The 22,155-nt window shown below is 42.5% G+C and overlaps 1 non-coding gene across 1 annotated transcript; it reads right to left on the bottom strand.

The window, feature by feature from the left end:
* Nucleotides 1–346: 346 nt before the first annotated feature.
* On the bottom strand, nt 347–453 carry LOC127116339 (small nucleolar RNA R71). The gene has a single exon (XR_007801291.1). It is a non-coding gene; the product is annotated as a small nucleolar RNA R71 (small nucleolar RNA).
* Between the last annotated feature and the right edge of the window lie 21,702 nt (nt 454–22,155).

Raw genomic sequence — 22,155 nt, 5'->3', positions numbered from 1 at the left:
TGCAATCCCTTTGTAGGATGAACCACATAACAACATCGTAGCCCCTGCCATCGAGGCCAATAATTTCGAGCTAAAACCTTCGTTGTTGTCAGCCGTACAGCAAAACCAATTTTCAGGTAGTCCCACGGAGGACCCGAACCTACATTTGTTAGTGTTTTTGCAATATGTAGACACTATGAAAGCAAATGGTGTCAGCCCCGAAGCTATAAGACTACGTGTTTTCCCATTCTCATTAAGAGATAGAGCTAGAGCTTGGCTCCAGTCTCTACCATCCGACTATGTCACTACGTGGAACGAGTTGATGAAAGTTTTCTTAGCACGATACTTCCCACCTAGTAAGATGGCTATGCTAAGAGCCCAAATAAATGGGCTTAAATAAAAAGATAATGAATCAATTTTTGAAGCTTGGGAGAGATACAAAGACATGATGAGGCTTTGTCCACATCACGGTCTAGAAGAATGGTTGATCATCCATACCTTTTACAGCGGTCTCTTGTACAACACAAGATTGACAATAGACGCTGCTGCAGGTGGCACATTGGTGGATAAACCCTACAATAAGGCCTATCAACTTATCGAAAGTATAACCCAAAATCATTACCAATGGGGAAGCGAAAGAATCTCCGTAGAGAAACCTCCAACGAAAGGCGGTATGTACGAATTAAGGTAGACGCTCTTACTCAAAAGATAAACAACTTGACCATAACACCCACAACCATCGTGGTTGCCGTAGCACTAAACTGCGAGATATACAGAGTTCCGGGGCATGCTGCCCCAAAATGTCAACTCTTGACAGGAACCTCCATAGACCAAGTGAACTATGCTCAAGGAAACCCTTACTCAAACACCTATAACCCAGGTTGGAAGAACCATCCTAACTTTAATGCATTGTATGCACCTAACCAAGCACCTGCTGTACCACCAGGATATCATAAAGCTGCCACATATACTCAAAATGCTCCTAGGAAGTCAAACCTAGAAATAATGATGGAAAAATTCATAGCTACCCAAGCCCAAACAAATAAGGATTTCCTAAATCAAAACATACACACTAGTGAGCAAATCAAGCAATTAGCATTAGGACAATTCTATATTCCTACTGATTTTATAATCATGGATATAAAAGAGGATTCCAACATCCCTATCATATTAGGAAGACCATTTCTAGCTACAACTAGAGCCATTATAGATGTTAAGAAAGCCAAGCTAACCTTTGAAGTTGGTGAGGAAAAAGTCGAATTCATTTTGACGCAATTCTTAAAGGCACCAGCTATAGATGATACATGTTATCTACAAGATGTCATCGGTGAATGTATAAGAGAAATGGAGAACAAACAAACATCATATTCTGAAATACTGAAAATGTCAAGGCCTCCTACTTTTGAAGATGAAAATCAGAGTGAGGAATACCGAGATGATAGCCTAAGAGAATGCCTAGCACTAACGCCCGATCATACGCCTTGCCCAAAGAAACCAGCCCTAGAACTTAAGACGCTACCCAAAAATCTAAGGTATGAATTTTTAGACACTGAACTCAAGCGACCTATAATAGTCAATGCAAACTTAGGGCAGATAGAAATCGAAAGACTTCTACACGTTTTAAGAAAATATCCAACTACTCTATGCTACAATATCTCAGATCTAAAAGGAATAAGCCCTTCCATATGCATGCATCGCATAATGCTAGAGGAAGACAGTAAGACCTCTAGAGAACATCAAAGAAGGATAAGGCATGGCAACAGGGCGGGTAGGGGATGATTTTTACCTCCCCTAAACCCAAACCCGAATCCCCAAACAATCCTCGTTCCCCGCCCCAAACCCAAACGGGGATGGAGAATCAAAACCCAAACCCGTCCCAAACGGGTTCGGGTTGGATTCGGGTATCCCCGCCCTGCCACCATTCATTTAGTGAAATCTATTTTTTTAATAGAAATATTTATTTATTCCAAAATAAAATTACATTAGAAATAATAAAATAAAACAATCTAAAAAAATTTCATACATACATTTCAAATATTTTAAATATTAAATTCAAAATAAAATATCAAAACATTAAACACATATTTAATATTCTAAATTATCAAAACTAAATAATAATATACATAATGAAATAAACGCGGCGGGTTCGGGTTCGGGGTGGGTACTAGTGTCCCTATTACCCGACCCGTCCCCGTATTTTATAATCGGGGAAAACCCAAACCCGAACCCAGTCAAAGCAGGTTTTCCCCGTCAATTTCGGGGCGGGTTTGTGTGGGTACCCACGGGTATGGGTTATGTTGTCATGCCTCATAAATCCCATTCTGAGTGATGTAGTAAAGAAAGAAGTGCAAAAGCTGTTAGAAGCAGGTATTATCTACCTGATATCCGATAGTCAATGGGTCATCCCAGTACATGTCGTACCGAAAAAGGGACGCGTCACAGTTGTTAATAATGAAAAAGGAGAATCTATAGCACAAAGAGTGGTTACTAGAAGTAGAATGTGCATTGATTATAGAAAATTAAACAAAGCCACTCGGAAGGATCATTTTCCTTTATTGTTTGTCGATCAAATGCTTGAACGATTGGCTAAGCATTCTCACTTATGTTACTTAGACGGTTATTCAGGATTTTTCCAAATTCCTATTCATCCTGACGACCAAGAGAAAATGACCTTCACATGTCCCTATGGTACATTCGCCTACCGACGAATGCCATTCGGACTGTGTAACGCTCCCACAACATTCCAAAGATGCATGATGTCAATTTTCGCTGATTTTATAGATGATATCATGGAAGTCTTCATGGACGATTTCTCTGTATGCAGACAAAGCTTTGAAGGATGTTTATCGAATCTTGAAATGGTACTTAAAAGATGCGTAAAAGTGAACCTCGTGCTAAACTGGGAAAAATGCCATTTCATGGTCCGACAAGGGATCGTACTCGGACACATGGTATCCGATAAGGGGATTGAAGTCGACAAGGCTAAAATAGAAGTTATAGAAAACCTTCAGCCTCCGGAAACCGTAAGAGAAATACGAAGCTTCTTAGGACATGCCGGTTTCTACCGGTGATTCATTAAAGATTTCTCAAAAATCACCAAACCACTGATTGGCTTATTGATGAAAGATGTCGAATTCATATTTGATGACAAATGCCTAGCGGCGTTTGAACAACTGAAAATAGCTCTTATTACCGGACCTATCATGCAACCGCCCAATTGGAGATTACCTTTTGAAATCATGTATGACGTTAGTGACTATGTTGTAGGCGCAGTTTTAGGACAGGGAAGGGATAAGAAACATCATGCAATATACTATTGATCGGAAAAATAGCAAGTGTACTATTTTTACCGATGTAGTAATAAGGAGTTTTATTTCCAAGTATCGATCTCAGGGATTGCGTAGGAAATACTTATTTTAATTTGATTCTATCAGAACAAAAAGATAATGGTTTGGTTGTTTTGGAATTTATAAGAGTAAACACAAAAATAGTAAAAATAATTGATTAAGATAAAAGATGCTAGGGTGAGTGGTTGATTTAACCAATTATGAATTCAGTCAAGATTTCCTTAATACATATGAAACATTCAATCACCTAACCTCAGAATGTTCTTACTTAAGTCCTTAAGGAAGAAACTATTAAACTACCAATTCTTACTCAAATGTCCATTCAATTAATCATTGGTTTTAATCATACACAATATCAAGGTTTACGGTGATTTACGCAAGTTACTAGTCCTAGATGATGCATTCATAAACCCGATTGTGTGAAAACCCTAACAATCACAATCCTGTTATTGAAAGTCGTAGATCAATTTGTATTTGTCTGATACAAAAGCATAATAACATCACACAATTGAATTGAAATAAGTAACATAGTAATCAAGAAATCATTTGTTCAAATTCATAACATGCGATAACATCAGGACCACCCCCCTAGCATCAGGGGGTTTAGCCTCTCATAGTACTCAAAGAATTCATAATGTAAAGATTAGACATTACAAAGAATTAGGAGATTTTGATCTTCAATGGTTGATGCCCTTGAATCTCGCCGTCTTCGAATCCTTCGTATTAGCTATCTTCTCCAATGCAATGTTTTCTTTCGTCCGTCAAAAAGTGCCTTCTTCTTTATCTTCCAAGCCTTCTTATAGCTTCAGATGAATCTCTTCCAAGCAAAAGGTCCAAACTACCCTTAATGAGCAGAATCGGTTCACAAAGCAAAAGTTAGGGTTTCCAAGTTGCGCCCAATCAACACGGCCGTGTGCCACCACACGGGTGGCCGTGTTGTTCTCCATAATAATTATTTTCAACACAAGCTACAGAGGCAACAACACGGGCCTTCTTCCTCCACACGGGTGCCCGTGTTAATGCACTGTTTTAAACAACACGGTCGTGTGTCACCACACGGGTGCCCGTGTTGATCTCTGTTTTTCTCCTCTCATTTTGCTCTGCCTGATCAACAACATGGGCAGTGTTGTGGCACACGGGTGCCCGTGTTGACCTGCTGTTTCTTCATATTTTTGCCTTTCTGAGTATCCATAGCTTCACCATTATTGCTTTTAAACCTGTGCAATGGCCTGTAACAATGACACTACCAAACAAAGCATAAACGATATCTTTTTGACATAAACTTGTAATCGAATGCAATGCGATACCAAACCAACAAAACATGATAAATGACTCCGAAGAAACTAAAAACAAACATAAATCTTACCAAAGTGATGAAAATACGTCGGATTAACGGTGGGAATTCAATGGAAATGGTGACCGATCACAACCCCAAACTTGTCTCATTGCTTGTCCTCAAGTGATGTATTGAGTCCAAACAAAGGTCACCCCCGAATTCATTTTCCACAATGCAGCCTAGTCTTCACCATTTGTGTTCTTCCTTTCCAATCGAGTTTCAGGTCTCTCCGATTCAGGCAGTTTACCATATTTCCTCATCAGAAACCTCTTCACCTGCAAGCTTTTCACACACTCACAATATCTCTCAGGGTTAGGTGTGTACACTCACAGCACAGTATGCAATACCAAACTCTTAACTTTAAATACATTCTAATGTCACTACCATAGCAGATTCCACACACTTTTCGAGGTCTTTTTGGGTTGTAACGGGGCTTGGGTATGGTGGGATAAACAAAAAATTGGATAACAAAGGGTTTTGAACTCGGTAGTCATGTTGTGTGATTTTTCTTTCTCTTTTTCTCGTGCATCACGTATACTCTAGGGGTTAATTTCACTCTTTTGACTCTTTTTCTACTCAAATTTTTCGAGCATTTTATATGTGTTAGAGTCTTAAGTCTCAGCAAGTGCATTTTTCTCTTTTGTTTTTCTTTTCTCTTTTTTTTTCTTTTTTTTTTCTTTTACAGCACATACATACTCTTTTTCTTTTTGTATGATCTCTTATTATGCATTTGCCTTCTCTTTCAAGATTTCCACCCCAAACTTAGTTTTTATTGCACACCTTGCAATTCACACAATCATACCGAGTTATGGAAAAAATTGAATGATTAAAAGTTAACAGGGGGTTTATGATGAATAATGCTTAATAGTTAACAGGGGGTTTATGATGAATAAAATGGCTAAGGCTCAACGGGGTTCACGAAGGGAAACATATAGATAGGGATGGTTAGAAAGGCCCTGGCTAAACAAACAACTTGCCTCAGTGTGTGTTGTCATGTTGTGACGTGTCAACAGAACATATGCAAAATCAGAGTGATAAAGTCATACCTGGCTGAACTCTCATGCTGATATTTAGTGTTTGGCTTTTTGTGATCTCACCATGTTGGTTAGCTTGCAAGCTCTGAAGTCTCCTCGTGTTATGTGGTTCTTTTCTGACTTGGTCTTTCCATACCGCTCTCTTGGTCCGGTGTCCCCAAATTGTGTCCGACTTCTTTTCTCAAGGTTGCATCAACTTCCGGGGTGCCTTATCAGCCTAAGTTTGAGGGGTGTCATTCATCTACTACCATTGATCCCGGGCTCGTCCAACCGTTTCTCATCACTCTATACACACAGTAGGTCCAAAAGAACAGAAAACAAACAAAACAAACAAACATACTAATATAACGATAACATAACAAAAACAAAACAAATTGCAAGAAAATAAAAACATGAAAGGAGAAAACCCCCCCACACTTGAACTAAACATTGACCTCAATGTTTAAATTCAAACACGAAGGGGACTTATAGTGATCACTGTGGTGGAGGAGGCGGGGGATCGTGCGGGAAATGCAACATCAGACGTTGCATCATGGCCTGCATGTCATCCATGACTGTCCCTTGTCGGAACAGTTCCACACTCTGTCTATCTAATTCCGCACCTTGTCTGGTCTGCTCGGTGCAGAGAGTTCCCATCTCCGTCTGGATCCAACCCCACTGGTCCTAAGACATAAAAGAGGAGCCTTCATCATGTAGGCTCGAATCATGTGGGGGTGGCATACCGTGGGTAGCTGGCCTCTCATCTTCTTCCATGTCCTCACCTGAAAGGTCATGGTCAAACTGCGCATCTTCCCCTACAGCTTGGGCTGAACCTGTGTACAACCAGTTAGCAGCATTGGCAATGCTAATGAACCCAGGTGCTGGTAGTGCGAGCACTTCCACATTGTGAATCATCAGAGCGTAATGAGTCGGCCTGATGGCAATCATTTGCTGATTGACTAGCGTGTGCATGTCAATCTTAGTCTTGCCCATTACTGCAGTCTCTTCCATCAATAGTTGATCATACCCAAAGTGGCCCGCAATCTGCGTGATCATACCACCTACAGAAATATCCCCAGTAGTTGCATGGCCAACCTGTTTCAAATGATTGGCGGCGAAAGCCGCTGCATTGATTCGCTCATTGTGGGCCATGCAATACAGAAAAAATAACTCTCTCTTAGCAGCAACCCCGGTACTATCACCCCGTCCGAACAAGGTGTATGCTAACCCTTTTTGTGCATACCTGAAGCACGGGTTATGAATTCCAGAAGCTTTTCCCGAGCTAGGGTTATATCCAATTTTACCTGTAATAGCCTGCCAGAAATCAATCGTAGAAAAAGTGTCCGGAGGGGTTCCGGGTGTAATACCCCAAAATTTACCCTTCATTTTTCCCGAAAAAAAAAAAACGAAAAAAAAAAAAAATTTAATTAATTAATTAAATAAATAAAATAAATAAATAAAATATAACAAATTATTTTGGACTTGGGTCTCCCTCATTTGAGCTCATTACCCACGAAAATCAGTCTATAAATACTGAAGTTTCAGTAGAGGAAAACACACTTGGAGTTACACTGGGAGATTCACTGGAGAAAGAAGGAAGAGAAGCAAAACCCTGAGGAAAAGATAGTGAGAGAAAAGCCAACAGAGTTCAGAGCAACCTCCAAACCCTGAAAGGAACTCAACTTGTAAACCTCACGGGCGCAACTCAATCAAGCTCTCCAATCAGGTTTGCCCTATATCCATCATCTTTATGCCTTTTATTTGAATGCTCTAAATGTATGAGGTATTATGGGTGAATTTGATACCTTTTTGTGAGCCTTTTGTGAATTTTGATGGAATATTCATATGGTTACATTTTGATTTAGGGGCAACTCTGGGTTACCCTATTTTGTTTATTCTAACCTGTCTTGTGTTTCCATGGCATTGTTTTCTCTTGATTTCATCCTGCTGCTCTAACCCTTTGTCGAGTTTTGTGAGGGCTCACATGGCTTTCGCAGAGACACTCGCGTGGTTTCCCACTTTATTTGTGGGATACCCCCTAGAGTTTTATTCTGATTATTCGTGTTGACTGATTTCCTTTAACGGTCCAGCTGGAGACATTTCAGGGTTTCTTGCCCCTTTAACTGCTATAGCTTCGGATCTTTATCTGTGTGGTAATTTTTTCCCTTTCTCATACTTTATCGCTTTCTTAGCTGGAAGACCTCGATAGAAGGCAATGTTTGAGCCCCTTGGTGGCATTTTACTTTGAGATACATGTTTTGTATTTTGTATTCATATCCCTGCAGGTAGCGCGGTTCCTTCGTCAAGGACTGCCTGTTTGCCCTCGAGCATCCCAAACCCTAAAACCCAAAGCAACACGTTTACTCCTTCTACTACAGGCGAGTAAGTCTCCGAAGGTCGAGCATCCGGTAGATTGCGTAGTGACGTCGTTCGTCCAAAACCCAATCCATAACCCCGTAGTTAGCCGAACTACGGCTTGCTCTGATTCTCATTCCAGATGAGATACGTAGGCATAAGACGCGATGTCTTAGCGAGCACACATCCCCCCAACTCATAGGTCAGCCGAGCTACGAAGACTCTGATTCTCATATTCAGATGAGATACGTATGCAGTGGATGCGACATCCGCGCGAGTCATTTCTCTTAACCTTTTTAGTAAATAAACACGTTAGGTAAACCCACACCCTTTAGACAAAAACTACAAAAGTGGATCCCGTAGAGTACTACGGATGCGTAGGGGTGCTAATACCTTCCCTTCGCATAACCGACTCCCGAACCCAAGATTTGGTTGCGAGACCCCGTCTTGTCCTTTCCTTTTTCAGGTTTACTTCGAGCGTTTCCTTTCCCTCCCTTGGGATAAATAACGCACTGTGGCGACTCTTCTGTCATTCTCTTTCGCCGGTTGTTTTTTTCGCGCACTGTATTTTTCAGGTTGCGACAGCTGGCGACTCTGCTGGGGATTTTAAGAAGTTGACCTCTTGCTGGTCCATCTTCCCTAAGCGAGTCCCTCCTAGCTTTTGTAGTTTGTTTGTTTATTGGGTGTTCATGCTTTTGTACAGTTATTTATTTACCTGCTTTACCTTATTACATTGTGTACATATCATTGTTGTATCTGTTTCTGTTGGCTGGCTGCTTGGTGATCTTTGTGAGATGAGTTCTATACCCGAACTCGAGTGCACTTAAGATAGGAGAATGGCATAGTCCTGTCAACTTGTGTGGAGTATTCCTTAGCGAGTTGACTTGCAAGCCCATTCACTTGGTGGAGGTCATGTTGAGATCAATAATGTCACATAAGTAAGTTGTGGTTAGACATTACTTGTTCCAATATAGACCTAAGAAGCCAAGGACCTTAGTTTACCTAACCCATCTTGGCCTATTCGTAGGACGTAGTGCGAAAGTCGTTCAAATGTAAGATTTGATACGATTGTTACGCGATACTACACTCATAAGAGTCTCTCTTGAGAATATTGTTGGAATACGAGTAGTCGTTCCTCTAATAATATCCGAAAGATGGGATTATGACTATGGGAACCTTTTTGTAGAACATGTTTGGCAGGTTTAAACCTTAGTACACTCCTTTTGGGTGGTTCTTAACCTAAACTCCATGCTCGTGACTTGCGACAAACCCTTGATTCATGGTTGATCCGATCAGGTATCCTTAATATCAATGAAACTCGGGTGTTGATAAGGTGTAAACCATAATCCGCCAAAATGGGTGGTTGATATTAAGGATAACATGATCCATCCCATGACCTTTGTTTGGTGTACTCTTAATTTCTCTCCAGACAGTGCAACCTGACAGATGTTCAAGCAGATACAGCAATCCTGATTGACATGCCACTGCATTGCATTCACATCGTTGCATCACATTATTTTGCATTCATAATCATTCACACATGTTTATCCATTTCTGTGGGGTTTATATCTTCCACTTGATTCTAGTTGGAATTTTCTTGGTTCTCATCAACGGCTTAGTCTTTTCTTACACTGTTTATCAAATGTGAGACTGGAATCAAGGGGGTAGAATACTTTTGGAATTGATAAACATGTCATTGCATTTGCATATTCATTAGCATGTCTTGCATAACAGGTACTGCCGCAGGGGTGACCATTCCAGCTGTAGCACCACTACAACAACAACAATCACAACGTCAACCAGCTCAGTATCAACAGCAGCAACAACCGGGTAACAGACCCGCTTATCAACAGAGGCAAAGGATGATGGACCGGCGTTTCGACACCCTTCCAATGTCGTACGCTCAGTTGCTTTCTAGTCTTCAACAACTACAACTTGTGCAATTGCGCAATGTTGCTCCTCCTGTTGGTAGACTTCCGGTGGGTTACGACGCCAACGCTAGGTGTAGCTTCCACTCTGGGGCACCTGGCCACAATATTGAGAACTGCAAAGCTTTTAAGCACGTAGTTCAAGACCTCATAGATTCAAAGGCCATCGACCTTGCACCAGCTCCGAATGTCGTCAACAATCCCATGCCCCAGCATGGTGGTGCGAACGTTAACATGATAGAGGGAAAAGCCAAGTCCATTAAGGATGTGTTGAAGCTTAAGACTCCATTGTCGGATGTCAAAGGATGCTTGCTGAAGGCCGACGTTTTCCCCGGTTGTGGGAAGGGTTGTTTGGATTGTGCCACTCAGAGTGGAGGTTGTTTGAAGTTACAGCAGGGTATCCAGGCCTTGCTCGACAAAGGTATCCTCCAGGTTGAAGATTTGTCTGTCCAAGAGTCTGTGAAAGAGGTTAAAGCGGGTGCCTCTATCTCATCCTTTAAGCAGGCACGGGCCGTGGTGGATTCAGGTGTTGCTCCCGGTTGGGGGCGTCTGTTGGAATTACCAGTGAAAGAAGATAAGTTCGGGATTGGGTATCAGCCAGTTTTGACTTCTACAACACCTCAAGGGCCGATCACTTTCTCCAGTGCTGGCATCATTCAGTATGGTCAAGTCTCTGCAGTCAACGAAGAAGATAGGGATAGTGATTATGACATTGACAACTGGGTGCGTCCGAGGATCCCGGGTGAAGTCATCAACAATTGGTCTTCTGAAGAGATTATCCAAGTCACTCTTCTTGAAGAGTAATTTTCTTTGTTTATTCATGCATATCCAAGTCTTACGTTTCGCCCAGGGCGTAATGACTCATTGTAGGGCCCATCTATGTGACACTTGCATTTTTTATCATAAATAAAGGACGTATTTTTGCATTCAAATATTTCGTTCCCTGTCTTTCTATTTTTGCAGTTTTTCAAAATAAAAAAATGGCAATGTTTTGTTTAGTTTTCACTTCTTGTTCACACTCATAAGCACATACCATCACTCATGCAGATGCACGTTGTCATACGGTGAACTGGACTTTTTGTTTTTTAATCGCGATGTCGCGGTTAGCAAGAGTCGCCACCGACTTTTCTTTTATCCCATAAGGAAAGGTGGAAAAGAACAGGAAAGACCTTAATTTAGATTCTTAGGTTCGGGAGGTACTTTATACAAAGGGAAGGTATTAGCACCCTTTATATCCATGGTTATCCATGGGCTCTTAATTGCTCAATCATTTATGTTTTCTAGTTTGAAAAAGGTGGTTGAGAAATGTGTGAAGGATGTTTTGAAAAGGGAGAATTTAACTTTGTAATGATTCTTGCATGAATGTATACAAAGTGGTTATCTCGTTTAGTGTTTTGAAAGTAGTTTAGAGAAATATAACTCGGCAATGATCCTAGTACGGATGTATGCTAAGTGGTGGTTTTCCAAAAGGACGTTTGAAAGGTGTGAGGTGTGAAAAGTATTTTTTAGGTTATGAATGAGCAATTAAGGTTATACCTGTCTGAGGTCTTTCCGGGCATTTCCTATCCTTATGAGGGTAAAACTGTCCTTACTATTGAGAAGTAAGTAGTTTATCCTTTGGATGTTAAAGGGTCATCGTAGGGTCATCGATTGGTCATTGAAGGCAACAGTTGTGAGGATACCTTAGCATTCGAAGGGACTATCATCATTTAACCGTAGGCTACACCGAAGGGTCATCGAGGGACAAAATCGTATTTCCAAAGGCAACATCCGAGGGACCATGATTTATTTTATGATGATTTAATCGAAGGGCCATTGCTAAGTGTATCCCCACATTCGCGGGACATGACCGTATTACGTAATCGTGGGGTAATAAAGAGAGGTCCGGTATGGTTTATTTAAAGTCCATATTTTAAGTTCATTAGGTAATTATGATGATTCCGCATTAAATCGATACATTAAAATCAATATATTAAGAATCAATACATTAAAATTGGTTAGGCAATCAATATGAATTTTCACGTTAAAGTGAAATAATTTAGAATCCATCTCCATGAAAGTCTTCCACACATAAAGTGGAGTACCTAGCCAGCCACTTCCTTGAGAATATGCGAGCTTTAACACAAATTAAACACACGGGTGAGAATACCAAGTTAAAGTGCAATTGAAAATTGCACTACAGAATGAACACAATAGTCACAAGGCCAAATAATGCATGATTACAATAAGACAAACATAAAACGAAACATGAGAACAGCTACTGGTACGTTCGCCTCTACTTCGCCTAGCGAAGGCTTAGCGAATATTCGCTCCAGGCTCGCTTAGCGATGTGCTAGCGAGCGGCCACAGATTTTAAATTTTGGCAATCGTACCGTCTCCAGAACCTTGAATTATGACATTAAATTACAGGCACAGCATGGATAGCATTCATGATGTTCAAGCATACTTAAATTTGCATGTGAAATCAGGTTACATATCAAAATTTAATCATGATGCATTATGTAGGTAACGGTTATCAATTGGAAGCATATAACAGCGATAATACGCAAACCTGTTTGCAATTGCTATGTTGAACTGATCACTCTAGGTATCGGATTGAGCTGGGCGGTGGTAGCTTCGAGGCGGGTGAGCGGCCTTCAGGGTTTCCGTCTTCCGAATTCTCTGGATCAGCAGGGTTTCTGTGTTTCTCCCTCTGGGTCTGTGTGTTATTTTCGTGGCTGAGGAGCTGGTATTTATAGTAGTAGTGGTGGTGACCTAATGGGCTTAAAATGAGGTCCAAAACTTCAGATTTTCGCAAGCTTCGCTAGGCGAAGGAATTGCTCGCCTAGCGAGCAAGCTAGTTCTGGGCTTTTTCCTGGATCTGATGCTTCGCTGGGCGAGTGTCATGATGAAATGTTCGCTAGGCGAAGGGACTGCTCGCCTAGCGAGCAAGCTATTTTGGGCCGCCTTTGGATTGGGCCTGTTGTGAGCTGGGCTTTTGTCCATTTGATATCAGTGCCTTGCAGAGCAAGTCAGAGGGTCTTGAGGAATACTTTGAAATATCGACGGGCAAATTTTGGGGTATGACAGCTGCCCCTGTTCAATATTCTTGAACCGAGAGAGTAGAATGGTATGTGCCGTTCGTGGTCTGGAGGTGAAAGATTATTGAACACTAGAATGCCCCAAAAATTTGCGCCTATCCATTAGTCTTGATGGGGATGGGCTTAGAGATGCCATCCAGGAAGTTTGATGACGAGCTTCCGATTGTGTCGTACATTAGACGATGTCTGAAGACATGGATGTCATACTGGGTCATACGCTAGACCGTATAATGAATCATCCATCATGCTGTTGCCTTCGCTGGGGAGTCGGCGTGTGCTATATACTGCTGGGGATGAGGGATCAGAAATGTACCTGTCCGAAGGTAGCATCTGAGTAACAGAATGCGCCGTTCGTTAGGCTGAATCTGCTTTAAAAGGGAGTAGTCGTATACTAGACTACCATTCAGAAATGAACCTGTCCGAAGGTAGCATCTGAGTAACAGAATGAGCCGTCCGTTAGGCTGTACCTGCTTTAAAGGGAGTAGTCGCATACTAGACTACCATTCAGAAATGTACCTGTCCGAAGGTAGCATCTGAGGGGATCAAGGTCTAACTTGGTCGTACATTAAACCATATCTGAGCAGAATGAGCCGTCCGTTAGGCTGAATCTGCTGAAAAGGGAGTAGTCGTATACTAGACTACCATTCAGAAATGTACCTGTCCGAAGGTAGCATCTGAGGAGATGAAAGTTTAACTTGGTCGTACATTAAACCATATCTGAGCAGAATGAGCCGTCCGTTAGGCTGAATCTGCTGAAAAGGGAGTAGTCGTATACTAGACTACCATTCAGAAATGTACATGTCCGAAGGTAGCATCTGAGGAGATGAAAGTTTAACTTGGTCGTACATTAAACCATATCTGAGCAGAATGAGCCGTCCGTTAGGCTGAATCTGGTGAAAAGGGAGTAGTCGTATACTAAACTACCATTCAGAAATGTACCTGTCCGAAGGTAGCATCTGAGTAAGGGAGTAGCCATATAGTAGACCACCATTCAGAAATGTACCTGTCCGAAGGTAGCATCTGAATAAGGGAGTAGCCGTATACTAGACTACCATTCAGAAATGTACCTGTCCGAAGGTAGCATCTGAGGAGATAAAGGTCTAACTTGGTCGTACATTAAACCTTACTTGAGTTGTTGAAGATCAGAGTGGATCGTACGTTAGATCGTATCTGAGCTGGAGGTCCAAATGGGTCGTACGTTAGACCGTATTGGAGTTGCAGAATGAGCCGTACGTTAGGCTGTATCTGAAGAAGAAAGTAGTCGTACGCTAGACTACACCCCGGAATATACCGTACGCTAGGCAGCATCCGAGGATTTGAAGATCCAAATGGGTCGTACGTTAGACCGTATTGGAGTTGCTAAAAGCCAGAATGGATCGTACGTTAGATCGTATCTGAGCTGAAGGAGTCATATGTTGGGCTGAATCAGAATGAACCGTATGTTAGGCTGTATCTGATAATATTTGTTGTATTTGCAGTGAATATCTGGGGTGGGCTTAGAGATGCCACCATTGGGAAGATGTCAGAACCTTCGTCAGATGGATTATATCTGAGAGCTGTATTCGGATCTTGAATGCGATCAGAAGGATAATCAGCCTGAAAAATAAAGTTAGTTTCATGCAATGTCATGATGCATGCGTGTGCCGTGATATGATGTGATGGATGAATTATGCGTCCGGAATAAATGAGGGCATTGTATGCATGTATATGTTATGAAATGATGCGGAATGAAAATTGTATGTAGGTGTGTAATATGAAATGATGTAATGAATGCATTAGGCGTCTGAACATTCTTCTAGGGAACACTACTGGGGAGATAAATCTCAGTCTGCCGGTCGGAGACATTGGTATTGATGACCCTGTCTCGGCTGGGGGATGCTTGATTTCTGTCTGACGGTGAAAACACTCCACAGAGCCTGGCTGGGGATGGAAAAGATGACCCATTTGTCTAGTAATGCCACTCTCTTCTGGGGAATAATTGGCGTTGCCGGGGAATCGAATTAGCAACGGATCCATTGGAAAGCATGGTTAGACCTTCTCCTTGGTCCTGAAGTCTCGTAGTAATTGCAATTTCCATTTTAGGCATGTATTTTTGATAAACATTGATCATATTCAAATGCATATATCAATTCAAATTAAATCAATGGACGTTTATGCAAACAAAACAGAAAAGTAAAATAACAACATTTTTCCCGAAATGAAGTGGTATTGATTTTGAAAGAGGGCCTATAAACAGGCAATTGGTGTACAAGGAGACAAAAATCCTAGTAAGAGGAAATTGTCAAGAAAACAAAGAGAAAGCTATGCAGAAAAAGTCCTATTGATTCTAATTCCACTACTGTCATCATGTCTTCAGGTATCTCATCTCCTGCTGTCGGATAGAGGCGATTGGCTTGTTCAGTCCCTTGAACTTGGTTGAAGCTGACAGAAAACGGGACATAGTCATACGCTTTAATCCCTAATTTTTGCCTGGACCGCCTTTTCAGGTTTTCAGTCCACCGGGATACCCCTTTTTGCCCAAGTCGCCTTTTCAGGTTTTCGACTTGCCGGGTGCACGTCTTTATATGTTCATCCCTAATTTTTGCCCGAACCCTTTTGGTTCGCCGGGATGCCCTTACTTTTGCCTAGGTACGTCGATGCGGGTCTCTGTTATGCGTAGTATTTTTTAACTATGTCCGCGTTCACAGGATGCGGGAAGTCTTCGCCATCCATTGTAGCAAGTATCATGGCTCCACCGGAGAATACCTTCTTAACCACAAATGGCCCTTCGTATCTGGGAGTCCACTTGCCTCTGGGATCACCCTGTGGTAGCATGATACGCTTTATCACCAAGTCGCCAATTTGATACCTCTGTATCTTGACTCTTTTGTTAAATGCCTGAGTCATGCGCTTCTGATACATCTGCCCGTGACAAACAGCCGCAAGTCTCTTCTCATCAATCAAATTTATCTGATCGAGTCGAGTCTGAATCCATTCGTCCTCGCCTAAACCCGCCTCTTTCATGATCCTTAGAGAGGGAATCTGAACTTCCACTGGTAAAACGGCTTCCGTTCCGTAGACTAAAGAGAAAGGAGTTGCCCCTGTCGAAGTGCGTACTGAAGTGCGATAACCGTGGAGGGCAAACGGTAACATCTCATGCCAGTCTTTGTACGTTACTGTCATCTTTTGTATGATCTTCTTGATGTTCTTATTAGCAGCCTCTACGGCGCCATTCATCTTTGGCCGGTACGGGGAAGAGTTATGGTGTTTAATTTTGAACTGCGTGCAGAGTTCAATGATCATCTTGTTGTTCAAATTAGTACCATTGTCAGTGATAATCCTTTCAGGGATGCCGTATCGACAAATAAGGCTATTCTTGACGAAACGTGCCACCACATTCTTGGTGACAGAAGCGAATGAGGCTGCCTCTACCCACTTGGTGAAGTAATCAATAGCGACGAGAATGAAGCGATGTCCATTAGAAGCCGTGGGTTTAATCTCTCCAATCATATCGATGCCCCACATTGCAAAGGGCCAAGGCGCTGTTAACACGTTCAATGGAGCAGGAGGCATATGTACTTTGTCCGCATAGATCTGACACTTATGACAGGTTCTGGAATGATGGTGGCAATCAGCTTCCATGGTAGACCAATAATACCCTGATCTCAGAATCTTCTTGGCCATTGTATGTCCATTAGAATGAGTCCCAAAAATACCGTCATGCATGTCTTCCATAATCTTTTCTGCTTCCTTTTTATCCACACAGCGAAGCAGAGTCGAGTCATGATTACGTTTGTATAACACTCCCTTACTCAGAAAGAATTTAGCGGAGAACTTCCTCATGAATTTCCTGTCATTGATGGATGCCCCTTCAGGGTATTCCTGAGCTTCTAAATATCTTTTTACGTCGTGGAACCAAGGTTTTTCCCGTACTCCCTCAGTGTTAAGTTCATAACAGTATGCCGGTTCATCTAGTCGCTCAATGGTAATCCTGGGGGCTTCCCCGTCCCATCTGACTCTGAACATAGATGACATGGTAGCTAATGCGTCTGCCAACTGATTCTCTTCTCGTGGAATATGTTCAAATGTAATCTCTTCAAAGTATGGGATTAATGTCATTACCTGCTCTCGATAAGGGATGAAATTTGGATGTTTAGTATCCCATTCTCCTTTGATCTGACTGATTACCAAGGCCGGATCTCCGTATACGCTCAAAAACTTGATTCGCCAATCTATAGCAGCTTTGAGTCCAAAAATACATGCTTCATACTCAGCCATATTATTGGTACAATGAAAACATAGTCTAGCTGTGAAAGGCGTATGGTAACCCTCGGGAGAAATGAGTACAACCCCAACACCATGGCCCAATGCATTAGAAGATCCATCAAAGACCATAGTCCATCGGGATCCCCATTCGGGTCCTTCATCTGGTTTAGGTTTTCCATTATCAGTAACAAGCATGACATCCTCATCTGGGAACTCAAAATTCATAGATTGGTAATCGTCCACCGCTTGATGAGCCAAATGATCAGCTAGCACGCTTCCTTTGATTGCTTTCTGGGTAGTATACTGGATATCGTATTCCGTTAAGATCATCTGCCATCTCGCTATTCTTCCGGAGAGGGCAGGCTTCTCGAACATGTATTTGATGGGATCCATCCTAGAAATCAACAAAGTGGTATGATTCAACATATACTGTCTTAGTCGGCGAGCAGCCCAGGCCAAAGCACAGCAAGTTCTCTCGAGCAGTGAGTATCTTGTTTCACAGTCGGTAAACTTTTTGCTCAGGTAGTATATGGCATGCTCTTTTCGACCAGACTCGTCATGTTGCCCCAATACACACCCCATTGAACTTTCTAACACGGTCAAATACATGATTAGAGGTCTTCCTTCGACTGGTGGTATCAGAATTGGAGGTTCCTGGAGATATTTCTTGATTTTGTCAAAGGCTTCTTGGCATTCGTCATTCCATATCATCTCTTGATTCTTCCTCAGTAATTTGAAGAGGGGTCTACAGGCAGCGGTCAAGTGGGAGATAAATCGGGCAATGTAGTTCAAGCGTCCCAAGAAACCTCTGACCTCTTTCTCCGTACGGGGAACTGGCATTTCTTGAATAGCCTTCACTTTAGCCGGGTCAACCTCAATTCCTTTACCACTGACAATAAAACCCAAGAGTTTACCGGATCTTACTCTAAAAGTGCATTTGTTCGGGTTCAATCTCAACTTGTATTTCTTCAACCTCTCAAACAGTTTGTATAAATGATCGAGATGTTCCTCTTCAGTATGAGATCTAGCTATCATGTCATCCACATATACTTCTATCTCACGATGAATCATATCATGGAACAAAACCACCATAGCACGCTGGTACGTTGCCCCGGCGTTCTTTAGACCGAATGGCATTACTTTGTAACAGAAAGTGCCCCATTGCGTCACAAACGTAGTTTTCTCCATGTCCTCAGGTGCCATCTTAATCTGGTTATAACCCGAGAATCCATCCATGAAGGAGAACACTTTGTGTTGAGCGGTATTGTCCACCAGAGCATCGATGTGTGGGAGTGGAAAGTCGTCTTTGGGACTTGCTTTATTCAGGTCTCGGTAATCTACGCACATTCGCACCTTACCATCCTTCTTTGGCACTGGCACCACATTAGCAACCCATTGAGGATAAGAAGTAACGGCTAGAAAACCGGCATTGAATTGTTTCATAACCTCGGCTTTGATTTTCTCAGACATTTCAGGACGCATGCGGCGAACCTTTTGCTTGACAGGACGGCAGTCTTCCTTCGTAGGCAGCCGATGCACTACTATGTCAGTATCCAATCCTGGCATGTCTTCATAAGACCAGGCGAAAACCTCTACATAGTCATGTAACATCCGAATCAGTCTTTCTTTGACACTGTTTTCCAATCCTGCTCCTATTCTGACTTCTTTTCTATCTACTTCAGTACCTAGATTTACGACTTCGAGTGACTCTTCATGCGGCTGTATAGTCCTTTCCTCTTGCAGTAATAGTCTGGCAAGCTCTCCAGGGACTTCGCAATCTTCCTCACTTCCATCTTCGGCTTGGTAGATTGGATTTTCAAAGTCATAATGAGCAGTAGCGGAATTATTATCAATAGGATCCAGAGTGGATACGGATCTGCAATTTGTTACGTGAGTGTGTGTAAGAAAGCATAGCTTGTTTGAAAGACGACAGGAAAGATAAAGAGCGCAATATTTGAATGCGAAAAAGTCCATTGATTTATTGAATACGAATATGCTTATGAAATGACAAAACCCTTAACAAATTAGCTATTGTGCCCCGGGCATAGACACAATGCTTGGAGAAGTTCAATTGAAAAATTAAAAATTTGCAATACTAAATGGACAATAACAATTACTCCTGACTAAAGGAAATCGGGATAGTGTCTTCAGCCTTCCAATTATTGAGTCTGTCACCAATTGTTGGGAAAATCCAGCTATCCAGGTCGCAATCATTGTCAGCATCTTCTACAGCATTGATTTGATCTTTGACCATCTTTTCAGAGCTAAATCCCAGACCAGATTTATCAGACTTGTAGGGTATGTTGATCAGTTGACCCCAGCCAGTACAACCACCATCTTCCACCACAGCTTGAGCGTCCTTCAGGGAGACCATGGCAGGAGGAGCTCGAATAACCTCGGGCACAAGGGGAGTTGGCTTAAGGACAGGACTAGGCGGAGGAACCACTTCAAATGACTGGGACGGAGTCTCGAAGAATTCACCATCCATCTCAACGTATCTGAAGGTATGCACACTACTGACAATGTATTCTTCTTCCCCACACACAGTGACGATCTTACCCTCTATTGGATACCTCAGCTTTTGATGGAGAGACGAAGCTACAGCACCTGCCTCATGAATCCAAGGGCGTCCCAGTAAGCAGGAGTAGGCAGGATGAATGTTCATTACATAAAAGGTAGTGTTGAAGACTTGAGGTCCTATCTTGATAGGGAGAACAACTTCGCCGTGGACAACACTCTTTGCACCATCGTAAGCCCGCACCACAATGTCACTAGGCTTCAGTTCAACGCTCTTGCAGTCAAGTTTATCGAGCACGGCTTTCGGTAGCACATTCAAAGAAGAGCCATTATCGATCAACACATGAGACAAGGTGATCCCTTTACACTCAATAGAAATATGCAGGGCTTTATTGTGATTCTTCCCTGCCGGTGTCAGGTCAGCATTGGAAAAACCTAGGCCATCGTCAACAGTCAGGTTAGCAACATAGTTTTCAAACTGATCGACGGAGGTCTCCTGAGGTACATGGGCAGTCTTCAGGAATTTTGTCAAGGCATTGGCATGAGATTCAGAAGATAACAGCAAGGACAACATCGAGATCTTAGACGGGGTATGCCCCAACTGTTCTACCACATCAAAATCACTCTTGCGGATGATTTTCAGCACTTCTTCCATTTCTCGTTTGGCAACGTCTTCAGTAGTAGCTTCGATCGGTGCCTCTGACGGGGAAGGGTTGACCGGTTCCTTTCCTCGGTTTTCGGGAACTGGAGGTGAGATCTCTGGAGAGAAGATCCTTCCGCTTCGAGTAACTTTACTAGTCCCAACAATGTCATTAGGATTAGCAGAATCACCAACTTGCTTTACGCCATGGATGTAAACATCACCTCCATAGTTCCACGGAATGGCTTTGCTTGAAGAATACGGTACTGGGCCAGGGGCAGTGATGATTAGAGGAGCTACCCTGGGCTCAGCAATAATCTTCACAGGTATTCTGGGAGCAGTAATCTTCACTGGAACCTTGGACCTCGCAATCACAGATACTTCTTCAATAGGGTTTTCCGTCTTAGAAACCCTTTCAAAGAGAATTGTACGATCGTCCATCAGCCGTTGAATACCATTCTTCAATTTCAAACAGTCCTTGGGCCAGAGTATGCAAAGATTGCAATCTTCAGTACAACCTGGAAATAAACCAGCTTGCAATAAATTCCTCTTTATGATCGGGAGAGGAGATGTTAAGTCCGCCACAGCAGTGATGAGAGAATCATCATCGAGAGCATTAACAGCCTTGTCATGATTAGGCATAGGAGCAGTGATGACATTAGGAGTCTCCGGAGGCTCGAACTCAATTTCCCCAACGTCGATCATGTCCTGAATCTTATTCTTCAACAGCCAACAATCGTTTGTATCATGCCCGGGGCTATCGGAGTGATATGCACACCTGGCATTGGGATTATAACGAGGCGAAGCAGTGTTGACATTTGCAGGAGGACCTCTGAGAGTGATTAAATTTACCTTCAGCATGCTTTGCAGTGCTTGTGCTAAAGTCATATTGAGCTTGGTAAACTGCCTTCTTGGTCTGTCTTGTCTTTGCTGGAAGTTTTGAGCTGGCGGGGCTGCGATTGTCACTGCTCCAACGGCATGGTCACCATTTTTCTTACTATGGTTCTTTTGACCATACACAGCATTCGATTCATTCTTCCCATGGTAGGACTTTTTACTGCTTGTAGAAGTAGCCGCCTGTAACTTTCCACTTCGAATGCCGCTCTCCACCCGTTCACCTGTCAGTATAAGTTCAGTGAAACCTGATGAAGAACTCCCCAGTAAGTGGCTGTAGAATGGGCCAGTCAGGGTACCCATGAACATGTCTACTAATTCTCGGTCCGTCATAGGGGGTTTGACCCTGCCGGCCAAATCTCTCCATTTCTGAGCATACTCTTTGAAGCTTTCTTTAGATCCCATGGCCATATTCTGCAACTGTAGCCGAGTAGGTGCTAATTCAGAATTGTACTGGTACTGCTTATAGAAAGTTGTTGCTAAATCAGTCCAGGTGCGGATGTCAGAGCTCTCGAGCTGATAATACCATTCCAACTGTGTGCCAGACAGGCTCTCTTGGAAGAAATGAATCCACAGCTTCCTATCAGTGGTATGCGGCTGAATCTTTCTCACATAAGCCCTTAGATGCATCTGAGGACAAGACGCACCATCGTACTTAGTGAAAGTGGGGATTTTGAATTTGCGGGGAATGGTCACATCGGAGACCAGACCCAAACTTTCGAAATCCAGACCAGGTGTCTTCTGACCCTCCATGGCTAGCATGCGTTCCTCCAGCAATTTATACTTATCATCCCTTGGAGAGTATTGTTCATTTTCATACT

Source organism: Lathyrus oleraceus, chromosome 1, assembly GCF_024323335.1.
Source record: "Lathyrus oleraceus cultivar Zhongwan6 chromosome 1, CAAS_Psat_ZW6_1.0, whole genome shotgun sequence".
Taxonomy (NCBI): Eukaryota; Viridiplantae; Streptophyta; class Magnoliopsida; order Fabales; family Fabaceae; genus Lathyrus; species Lathyrus oleraceus.
The sequence above is the reverse complement of the archived record's forward strand: the minus strand, read 5'-3'. Positions and strand labels throughout refer to the sequence as shown.